The following is a 12,858-nucleotide window of genomic DNA, read 5'->3' on the forward strand; positions in this document are numbered from 1 at the left end:
GAATATGATATTAACAACAAATTTAGGATAATAGCCCACACTATGTTAATGTAAGCTTGTCAACAGTGCCAACTACTACTACTCTTTATTTTCTGGATTTCTTCCCCTTCTCTCAGCTTAATTAACAGAAATGCAATGTCATGGACAATTATTTGCATCTTTGTTTCAATGTGCAATATAGGTGATTAGAATTGCAGAACAATTTTTAAACAGAGAATGGAGAGTATTCTATTATAAGAATATCAGTGTTGTTAAGGTTGTTCTCATAGCTCTCAAGTGCTTCCACTTTTTTTCTTAAGTCTACGCTACAAGATACAAGCACTTCAGAGAGAAGAGTCTTTTCAGTATTGCTTGTTGCTTTAGTCAGAGTATTCATTAACACTTGCAAGCCATTAGCAGCTAACAGCTGTCATTGCTCTTACCTGCAGTGCTATGGCATGTGCATGCAATCGTGTTTCTAATTACATGATGTTTACATCCCCTACACCAAGTGAGTTTTTTGTATTCAGGAATGCTAATGATTTCACACCTCATCTGCATTTTCACAGCACTCAGAGCAACGAATACACACAATATAAAGGTAATACGGTAATGGTGTAGCTTTGGAAGTGGAAGGAAGGGAAAATGATTTGATATAGACAGACTATTACTGGTATTTAACTTTTTTTTTTTTTTGTAAAATATTTTTATTAACATTTTGGAAGAAACAATAAAAATTACAAAAAAGTAAACTTTTACTTTGGCCAGGAAAACTATTACTAGGAACTGGAAATCTTCTTTGGAAACTGGCATTTACTTTGAGGAGGTTTTTCTACAAATTACTGCATTATTTCATAAGGTACATTTGTCCTCTTCATAAACTGCTCATAGTTTCATATCTGGACTTATTTCAATATGCAATAGAAAAATATTTTTATCTGTATACATTTTTTCATTCATTGTTGGTATACTGCAGATAACGCCTGTTCTTGCTGTGCTTTTGAAGTTTGTTAATGAATGGTATGGTTACATTGCATTGTTGTTTTACCATTTGCTTCTGGAATGCCACCACTTACGGCAGACAAGTATATTATATTTATTATCAACTTCAAGGGTTGTGCATGTGTAGCTAACAGAGGTATTAGGTTTCTCAGATATGGCATTAATCCTAGCAGGCCAATAATTTTATTTATAATCACCACAGAAACCTATTGCATAGTTCCTTTTTATAACTGGTACAATCAGATCTACTCCTTTGATATACTTCACTGGACTACTGTTATTCTCTCTCTCAAGTATTTTAGGCTCTTTATCCTCTCTTTTTTCACTGTAAATGCTAGGAGTCTACTTTGCAAAACTTTATCTGACACCCCAGTTAATCAAAAACAGTGGCTTTAACACCTCACAGTGTTGCAAGTTCCTCAGGAAACACTTTGTTGAAGTCAAGCACTTTTGCACTGATTTAAACTCATAACACCATGGCTCATAGTCCTAATTTCTGTTCGGTTCATTTCCGCTTGCAGTCTCTGTGCTCAAGACAATTTCATAAGGCTTTGGAAGTATTAGACTTGATTCTGAAAAATTGTTTTTTTTAACAAATGCCACTGTGAATGCATTTCATGAGTCTGACTCCAAATGTTTTTAGTCATACTCTAGCTAAATCCGCAGCTCACTGCATACTGTTTCTATTCAGCAACATATTGCATCATAATAGCAGAGAGCTCCAGATCCTGTTCAGTGCTACAGAAATCAACACCCAATAATTTCAATACTAGTACTTTAACCGTTAGCTGGACAAACTAAATTTACCCTGAATCTCAGCCTCTGCATGCTGCTATCAGCGTATTCAGAGCTCTGGATCCTGTTAAGTACAACAGAAATCAACACCCAGTAGTTTCAATACTAGCACCTTAACTGTTAGCTGGATAAACAAAATGTTCCCTGTATCTCAGCCTTCACAGCATATTCAGAGCTCTGGATCCTATTCAGTGCTACAAAAATCACCACCCAATAATTTCAGTAATAGTGCCTTAACTGTTAGCTGGACAAATGAAATGTACCCTGAATCTCAGCTTCCACATGCTGCTCTTGGCATATTCATAACTTCAGATCCCATTCAGTGCTACAGAAATCGCCATCCAATAATATGTAAGTTGTTTCTTATAATTTTAATTCCTTGGCGTGCACACCACCTTGGTCGGCAGCTGGGTTGCTGTCTCCCCCTCTGTCTGTTTAGACTTTCCACTGTGAATAGGTCCCCACAACTGGAATTTTCTTCTCTCAGCCCCCTGACGATTTAAATTAGCCAATATTTATCAGAGAAAAACCCCTATAATCTTGTTGCCATTTACATAGCTCAGTAATTAGAGAGTGTCTCCTAATAAGCCCTTCCTTTTATATATTTCTACAAGTCACTCTAGCAAAGTAATGCTTAATTTAAGTATTCAAGTATCCTAGTTGATTAAAACACACAGTTTTTACTGCCCACCTCTGACTGGCTCTTACCTACATCACACTTAATTTAAACTTTACAAACTCTTCTTCCTCCCCCCTCCATCTGAAATGAGTTGATAAATAATACCTGTATTTGGGAGCAATTTTAAAACTCTTCTCTAGCTGTCTGGTCTATCACACATGCTGTCTCTCTCCTGTAAGTTCAATTATATCACAAAACTGTATATTTACATCATTCCAATGGGTAGCTTTAACTGTTATTTGCTATCTTAGTAGAATATGGTATATACTGCAATTGGAAACGGTTTGTTATATTTTGTTGTTAACTACATGTGTTTGCATGCATTGTTTCACTCAATGCTTTGCCATGACGTGATCAGTTAATATGCAATTGTAATACTCTGCTTCCTGCCACACATTGAATTACTAAGTGGAACAGCCAGGATTTAAACTCCGCTTATGCATAGGTATTAACACTACAGAATGAAGTATAGTTTACCTCCCTAACCCTATAAATCTCTATTTAATTTATGTTAATATTTTATATGCAATATGCAGCCTTTTTTACAGGGTTAATTTCTATTGATGCTATATATTACAGTCCTGTTATATGATATTTTTTCTCAATGAACCTGCATGCAATGCAGTGAAGCATGGAAACCTATTACCTAAGCTGGTTTAAACTGTAGAGTTGCTTTATGCTTTCTCAACACTTATTGCAGTATACAGTTTGACATTTTTCCCTATTACTATTTATGTCTTTCCTTATTTTTTCATTCAGCAGTAACAGTGCCTTAACTGTTAGCTGGACAAACTAAATCTACCGTTAATCTCAGCCTCTACGTGCTGCTATCAGCATATTCAGAGCTCCAGATTCTGTTCGGTGCTAGAGAAATCACCACCCAGTAATTTGTAAGTTGTTTCTTATAATCTTAATTCCTTGGAGAGCACACTTCCTTGGTTGGCAGCTGAGTTGCTGTCTCACCCCCTGTCTGTTTAGACTTTCCAATGTGAATAGGTCCCCACAACTGGATTTTTTTCTCTCAGCCCCCTGACAAGTTAAATTAGCTGATATTTATTAGCAAAAACCCCTATAATCTTGTTGCCATTTGCATAGCTGACTAATTAGAGTGCCTCCTAATAAGCCCTTCCTTTTATATTTTTCTACAAGTCATTCTAGCAAAGTAATGCTTAATTTAAGTATTCAAGTATCCTAGTTGAGTAAAACACATAGTTTTTACTGCCCACCTCACCTCTGACCAGCTCATCTCTTCTCACTCCATTCACCCTAGCTCTGGTCAGGCTTTCTCTACTCCCCTACTCCACCCCCAAATCCCACCCATGCCCACTACCTCCAAGTTTATACTTAACCTAAAAAAACACAGCTCTTTCTAATCATCCTATCACTGCTAACTGTTCATTACTTATTAATTAACTCTACACCCTATATTATACCCCATCCTTACTAGCCTTTACTGTAGCAATCCTCATCAACCTTTATCTCCAGGTCAGTCTCAATACCCAACACTCAATTAGAAACCTAGTGTTACACCAACTCTCTATAGTATGTATCCTGCTTAACACAGCATACCATTACACATCATATCAACATCAACATGTAGCCATCATCCACTCTCCCACCAACCCACTCACAACCATCCCCCATACCCCATCGACTAACTATATTATTTCTCCACACCTAGTACTAACCTATGAACCTAGGGTTGGGAGGGTGGCCTAATGGTTAATGTGTTTGCCTTACAAACATAAGGTGCAGGGTTTGAGTCTCACAAGGGATAATTGGCTAGGCTTAAAATGTAACGCAAGGGCAGTTAGTCTAGTACTAATCTATGAACCTATATAATAACTCTACTTTAGAACTCTTCTCATTCAAATACACACAGATAAATATAAATCCATACTTATTGCACAAATATAATAAAATCAGGGTATATATTAGGACATCGAAAGCACAGGTCAGTGAACGCCTGTTTGCTGACCAATAAACATTGAACTGTCAGTTCTGTGAATGGCCACTTCAGCAAATTTTTTCCTGGGAGAAAAAATCACTTGGCCAAGCAGAAACGACACAAGATTAGAAACCTTTCAAAGTGGGGGCTGTGACCCCCACACCCCCTTAACTAAATATACCAACTCCGAGGTCGCACTACAGTGGGAAAAAGGGAAAATCCACGACGATGGGCGAGAGCTTTTTCCCCTAGGAAAAAATTTGCTGTAGTGTCTGTTTGCGGAAATAACAGTTCGACGTTTATTGGTCGGCGAACAGGAGTTCGCTGACCTGTGCTTTCGATGTCATAATATAGACCCTAAACTCATTATCAGACTTACCTACCTATTTCTAGTCAAGTCAACTCAGATTACACTAAGGTGAGACATACACTCCAATCCAAGCCCTCCTATCACACATCAAATACCCCACCCTTCTAATGTCACTCATCTCCAACACAGATCTCATTTTAAACATGAACCTAAGAAGCATACTCAATAAAATTTCTAAATTTCATGCAACCCTTATCCAATACCCTCCTGACATAATTATACTAACAGAAATCTGGCTAAAGCCACATATTCAAGATGTTGAAATACTAACCCCTGGGTACAATATACACAGGCTTGACAGGACTCATAGATATGGTGGCGGCATAGCCATAATTTACAAACAAAACCTCAAACTGGAATGACTAGTAAGTAACTACCCACATCCCAATAATTTTGAAATCTTAATCTCTCACCTTCAAATTAACTACAATAAATACATCATTTTCATAGCAGTTTAGATACCCCCCAGCAATAAACCATCCACCATCGAAGATCTTTGTTGGATTGCCTTGGCATACAGACAAGAAAACATAATTATGGGGGATTTTAACTTAGATTGGTCTACCTGCTCTTCCAACACTCCAACCAATTTTATTAACCTCCACTGTTTCTGCCAAATGATACAAACTCCCAGCAGCATCAACGAGCAGAGCAAAAAGGAATCAATACCGAACCCTTACAAATAGGCCTTCCCTCTTTTACCAATCCAGCTGTCTCCCTGACAGTCTAAGTGATCACCAACCCACCAACTAATTAGACATATCTGTCCACCTAAAAACATTGTTTACAAATACATACGTAACAAAAAGCTTCTCACCTGAAGTCTTTAAAACTCTTTTACAAAAATATGAATACCTCCACCTCAACTTGGCTGTTGAATACGTCAATGATAAATCCATAAATATTATAAAAAATGTAACTCCTTGAAAAAAACATACTAAATCCAAACATATACCATGGCTTATTAAGAGACCAAGAAGCTTCTTAAGAGACAAAGCATGGTTTCACTATCAAGAAACCAAAAATGAAATGCCTCTACTCAGTTATCGTCAACTACATAACCAAGCCAAAAGACAAATTAAACATAACAAAAAAAAAATCACTACACAACAATACAACATAAGCTCCAAAACAACCACCAGAAATTCTGGCAAGCCATCAACAGCCTGTTAAAACCGGGTCAAATCACAACCCCAGCTCCAACCACTACCAACTCCACTGATAGTATTGCCTCCCAATTTAACTCTCACTTTGTCAACTCTATCCTATCCCTTGTAAAAAACAACAGTACTAATCCCATATCCTTACCTACACAGACTACAGACAACCTCAAATCCTTCTCTATTAAATCTATTCAAACTAGCACCATTAAGAAACTTCTGTCCAGACTAAACCCTCATCCCTCGCTGCAGATCAGCTTCCCAATGAATTTCTTAAAACAGCATCAGATGTCATCTGTTTCCCCATTTCTATCCTAATCAACTGGTCCATTACTGAACAACACTTCCCAAAACTATGGAAAATGTCACATATCATCCCTTTACACAAAGGCTGCTCATCAACAGAGTGCAATAAATATAGGCCAATAGCCATTCTCCCCCATGTGCTAAGATTCTTGAAAAATGCATCCATACACAACTACTCCACTGTCTGCTAAACAACCTACTATTTGCATCCCAGCATGGTTTTAGACCAAAGCATAGCACTACCACTGCTCTTGTTAGCTTTACTAACTCAACCAACTGGCTTAGAAATACCAGCCTCAATGTATCCTCTGTCTTTTTTGACATGTCAAAAGTTTTTAACACTGTCTCCCATCAGAAACTTCTGAATTAATTAGCTTCTTTAAATTTGTCCCAAACTCCCCTATCCTGGTTTCTTAGTTATTTATCTGGTCACCAACAGGCAGTCAAATGGTATAACAAACTCTTCTTTTTTACCTGTCTTTTGGTGTAATGCAAGGATCCATACTTCGCCCACTACGTTTCAGTATTTTTACTAATAAACTCTCCTCAGTCATTCAAAATGCAACCATTGTACAATACGTGCACTCCTACAAATAACTCAGCTTTCAATGACATCAAAAATTACCTTTCTGAATCACAACTTTTTCTCAACCCCAATAAAACTAAACTCATGCTCTTTACCAGTAACAAACTACATCACCATCCACCCCCATTCACCATCTACTCCTCCAAAAAAATTATTATAGAACCAGTGGAACACACTAAGCTGCTAGGGGTGACCATTGACAACAACCTTAGATTTGGCAAACACCTTGCAGGAACTATCAAAAAAGTAGACATCAAGCTAGGTTCCCTCTATAATATCAAGCCCTTCCTAACTGACTCCACCACAAATGCCATTTCCACTCTGCTATATGCATCACCACTATTCACAAACCTTAGGAAAACTGATTTAAACAAATTTTGAGTCCTCTTATAACAAAATAGCAAGATTCACTTCAAACCACACATATAGCTCACACCATTACATCACACTGCATCAGCTAAAATGGCTTGAACTTCGCAGTCTACTCACCTATAACCAATTAGTTTTTACTTGTTTCATTTTCCACCATCCAAACAACTGCCCTGCTCTCAAACTCATAGTTCAGCCCTATTCCTGCCCTAGATCACTAAGATATTCTAACAAAAACCTACTAAGAGTAACCAAATCAAACAATAGCTGTGGAGACTCCCTATTGTCAAACTAAGTATCTACATCCTGGAATTCCTTACCACAAACAATACTCAATAATACCAACACTTCTAGATTTAAACAACTACTAAATGAGCACATCACCAGTGACTGGCTTTGCTCTTGTACTGAACCAGGCTGACAAAGTGTCTCTCTACCTCTTCTCCTATCATCTCCCTCTTACACGTTCATGCTATGACTCTCTCTCTCATTCCATCTCTATATAACCCTTTATAGATATTCTCCTGTGTCTTACAATCCACTTCTGATTGTTTATTCACTAATATTTATGAATGTATCTGTCATTCTGCTCTCTATATGGCTCTATTTCTTTGTATTCAGTGCCATTAATGTCATCTCATATACCTGAAATGTATACAATGTCTCTTGTAAAATACTTTTTAAAATATATGTATTGTTAAATATTTCTCAACTTTGTAAATTTTTTATTGAGCTTTTCTCGTCGGGCCTCCGCTGAAAACAGGCCTTTGGCCCAGTCGTACTTTCCCAGTAAACAAATGAAAATAAAATAAATAAATAGTCTTATTAGGCCTTTGGTTGCAATGAGTAACACACCTTTCTGTAATCACCAGAATTCAGGTTCAAAATGTCTCCTTAGCCTTTTAATGATATGGTTGTAGAATTTCTCCTTATGTTTTTGTGGCTCAACCAGCTTCTGAATTAGTCTGTATGTGGATGGCACCATAACACCAAGTAAGATAACTAGCTGCTTCTCTGAAGGGATGTAATTTATCAAGAAAAAAATGCTGAGTGCTTTCTATATATGCAGACCTAGATGCTACATTCTTTGATTCCTCCCAACTGAATCATCAAAAACATCATTGCCACTTTTTCTTTGTTTTTATGTTGTATATTTTGAAAAAAGCTCAGAGAGACCAAGAGTACAGCAAGAAACAAGTTTATTGACTAAACACAACATTAGTAAGGACTGAGCAGCATTTGTAGATACTTTATACAGGGATGCACAGGCTTGTACACATACAAGCGTAAAGTATACTTGGATACAGGCTTGCATGCATAGAGCTGCATACATTGCCCAATGTGCCGCAGTAACCTTTATTTAATATCTGTTGAATTACCTAAGTACTTTCTACTCTTAGTTTTAGATTATAGATGCTTTATGTTTTATGCCCAGTGCATACTGTGCCTTTACCGACTTGTGCTTGCTGAGTGGACTTGCAGACATATGTATATAGACAAAGGTTTCACGTTTGCACGCCACATTAAAGTCATTGTTCATTTAGCAAAGATCACTCAAGAGAGACTGCTCTGACATTTAATTAGACCATCTAAACTGCTGATTATCTCAGAATGTTAACAGTAACTGCTAAGATTACTGGTGTTTGTGCTTTAGCATCTGTGTTTTATTCATGACAAAAGGTAGTAGATGTTTTCACAGTCAGTACCATACCTCTCAACTGTACAGATTTTCGCAGAATGTCCAGATTTCTGCCTCATATTTTTGGTCCGTTTTTCATAAAATTGTGGTTTTTCTGGCAAATTAGTGGCAAATCATTAAAGACTGAAGTTAGAAAATAATGACAGATATTTGAGTTTCAGACTTCATACCCTTCAGAAAATTAATGCTAATGCAAAACCTGTTATTCCATCAACTTTCTATATTTGTAAGAGCAATATTTAAAAATTGTCCCTACTTTTGGGCCTTTGTCCCACTTTTATTTATGACTTTGTCCAGATTTCTTGCTCTAAGAGGTCGAGAGGTATGGTCAGGACAGTTAGCAACAACTAATTTTATACTCAATAAGGCCTGTTTTAGCAGTACTGATAGACTGACATGACAATACCGCCTTCTTCTCTCTCTCTGTCTCTCTTTCTCTAAGTTAGCTAAACCACAGCCTGTTCGTGTATTAACTGCATACAAGATCCATACATTGTAACCTTGCATCCTATTCTCTTGTTAGTTTATTTATTTTATTTATTTATTTTACATTTGTTGACCGGGAATGTCCGACTGAACTGAAGAGCCCTTTTTCAGCAGAGGCCCAGGGAGAAAAGCTCCAACATATTATACAATTTTCATTATAAATTAGCATTAAACAGCAATGTTACAGGATTATTACAAGGCATTAAGTAGAAATACAATGTTATACAGTGTCGATAATCAGGAATATAGCATAACCATTTCAAGATGTATAAAAAGAAATATGTCATTAAGATGAGTATAGTTTTTGGGTAAGTGGTTACAAAAACCCAGTTTTATCATGATGTAGTTGCAAGAAGGCAAGACAATTACAATAGAATGTTTCTCTGAGGCAATTTGCTTAATAGATTTTAGAAGACAGTAGAAAGAGTAGTCCAGGAAGATTAGAGAGAGCTAGTGAGAAGAGTGAGTGAAGGGCAGAAAGTAGATTAAGTTATGAGAGGTAGGGGATGTTAAGGAGGGAGAGTGCAGTGGCAGGACCAGTGACTTTTAAAGTGCTGTTTGGTGGCCGTCTTAAATATTTTAGGATGTGTAAGGGTTCTGATTTCTAGTGGAAGCCTATTCCAGGAAATAGTGGGGTGATAGCTGTACATCTTGCGTCCAAATTTAGACTTGGGCTTGTAGATTTATAGTAGGTCTTGGTTAGAGCTTCGGAGAGGTCTGGAGGGAGAATAATGGGAAATGAGAGGAAATAGTGCTGGGCAGTAGGAAGGCTGGTATAGGATAGAATGGATGATCTGGAGCTGAGAGAGAAGAAGCTGGTGGGGTAATTCAAGCCAGTTTAGGTGTTGGAGAGAGACAGTGATGGGATTTGTAGGTTTCTTGGGCAGCAAATCTAGCTACCTTTTTGTAGGTAGATTCAAGTTTGGTCAGCAGTGCTGAGTTAAGATTTGTGAGAATTTGAGAATTGTACATTAGACTGGGTAGAAGGTAGGTAAGAGAGAGAGTAATCTTGGCTTCAGAGGTAAGGAATTTCTTGTTATGGTAAAGGAGCCCTAGTTTTGAATGAGTCTTTTTGAAACAGTTATTAACATGCAAGTCAAATTTAAGATGATCGTTAATGGTTACGCCTAAGAGCTTAGTGATGGATTCTACCTGAATGGAAGTGTTATTAAGGGACTGTTGTCTTGTTAGTCCTGCCTTCCTGATTGCTACAAACTGGACATTATTGTAAATTCATATTTTCTGTTAACCAAAACATTAATCTCATAAAGATTGCGTCTTTAAACATACAAACAAATTACAAATTATAACTTCTTGTTTTCCTTTCTGAATGAAGGTAATCTCTGTACATATCTCTAATATTTTGATTTATTGTCTAATTAAAAGTCAGAACAGTTTCGTTATGCTATCTTCTCTGCTACATGAACACTGACTCTAACGTAACATGCAAAACTTTGATTTTTATTGCGGCTTATGACTTGGTCAACAAATTACAAATTATAACTTCTTGTTTTCCTTTCTGAATGAAGGTAATCTCTGTACATATCTCTAATATTTTGATTTATTGTCTTAATTAAAAGTCAGAACAGTTTCTTTATGCTATCTTCTCTGCTACATGAACACTGACTGTAACGTAACATGCAAAACTTTGATTTTTATTGGGTTTAGTCTCTCTCTGACACACACACACACACACACACACACACACACACACACACACACACACACACACACACACACACTTCTTCTCTACACTGACAGCTTTCAAGTTACAATTGGAAATAATGTACTTCACCTTCTAGCCACAAGTAGATATTTAAACACTGTATCTAATAACATCAGTAACTTAATAATAACTCCCGATGAAGGCCTCATGCCATCTCGAAAGCTCAAGCAAATAATTGCAAAATAATTTTGTTCAAATAAAAGATATTACATTTGGGTCCATTGTCTTTGTGTTTTCATTTGGCAAAAACAACAAAAAAGAACCAGCCAAGCTAAAGTCTTCACTGTGAAATACCTTAAACTTCCTGTAGTGGAGGCCAATGGGATACATGAAAATGAACCCTTAATAACATACCAGTGTTTCAGCTATATTCAGACAGTGGACCAACACAGCATTTCTTATTTTTTTTTAAAGATGACAGATACTTTGGACATTTGCATGGTAGGTATCTAAGAGATTATGCATTTTCATCTGATACTCAAACAGTGATGTACAGACCGATACTTTGGACATTTGCATGGTGGGTATCTGAGATGATCCGTTTTCATCTGATACTCAAACAGTGATGTACAGACCGACTGATAGTCCTCGCCTCATTTTCTTGCCACAAGACTCAAACCGTAACTTTCACTACTAAAAATGTGTTACTGAAAGCTGTAATATAATTATCTTATTGTCTAAGCCTTGCCATTAATGACATTCTTATAATGCAAGACTTGTATCTGACATACTGAAGTAATGGAAGCTACTAAAACTCGTAATTAATTTATATCGATAGTTCATTTTAGTGATGTTTATTTTGTTAACTCAAGTAATTGGGTTGGTGTTAGGAATAATTCTACTTTGGTTAGACAGGACAATGTCCTGGAGTTTATGAACATGCAAATCACCATAGACAAAGTCCCATACCATATCCTAGCAAGATACAAATCACCCTCGATGTCTCTAGCACCCCATAGCTCTTACCTAGACCTACTGAATACACTCACCATTAAAACAAATACCCTATTCACGGGAGACTTGAACTACCTCTCTACAGACTGAGAAACAAATATTCCCTCATACTTTCAGGCACAACGATTCCTGGACTTTAACACAATGACCAGATAGGGAACATACCCACCTGAGATTCAAACATACTGTATCTGGTACTCACCAATATGGAAGAGTGCTGCCCCCCCCCCCCCCCACCGTGTCACATCCTCACTGGTGAGGTTAGAGCACAAAGCTGTCTCCTTCAAAATAAAAATCAACTCAGTAACCTCAGCAAACCCTGTAACAATTAAGAACTATTTCACAGCAAACTACATCCTATTAAGTGATAGTTTGTCAAAATTCAATGTCGCTCCCAGTCCAGAATTCACAGCAATCTATGCCTTTGTAGATCATTTCCAAGATAACTCATTCCATGGCATGTCTATATTTATTGTTTGTCTGTCTGTTTATTTGCTGAGTTATGGATTCCAGTCATAATCTAGGCACAGAGATAAAAAGTTTCAAAAAATGATATTAACAATGAGGTGAATTTGTACAGAAGACAGCAGATGGCTTTTTGTATAAGGACTTAGCATAACCATTTTCACTGGTTAAGAGCATTCCTGATGAAGCTCAGTATTGTTATTTTATATCCAATTTACATTTTTAGTACATAATGATCCATAACTGTAGAATATGGCCTAAATTACATAACAATAAATATAACTCATATTCGACAGCAATGTATAGAAATCCAAATTGCTGAAAATCAAAAAAT

At 36.9% G+C, this 12,858-nt stretch overlaps 1 protein-coding gene across 4 annotated transcripts in view; it reads right to left on the reverse strand.

Annotated features, from left to right (window-relative positions):
• Window positions 1-12,858, reverse strand: part of LOC122788239 (complement C1q tumor necrosis factor-related protein 4-like) — a 300,318-nt gene that overhangs the window by 96,376 nt on the left and 191,084 nt on the right. The gene's annotated exons all lie outside the window — the stretch shown is intronic.

The sequence above is a fragment of the Protopterus annectens genome, chromosome 13.part0, assembly GCF_019279795.1.
Source record: "Protopterus annectens isolate FY-2018-M chromosome 13.part0, PAN1.0, whole genome shotgun sequence".
Taxonomy (NCBI): Eukaryota; Metazoa; Chordata; order Ceratodontiformes; family Protopteridae; genus Protopterus; species Protopterus annectens.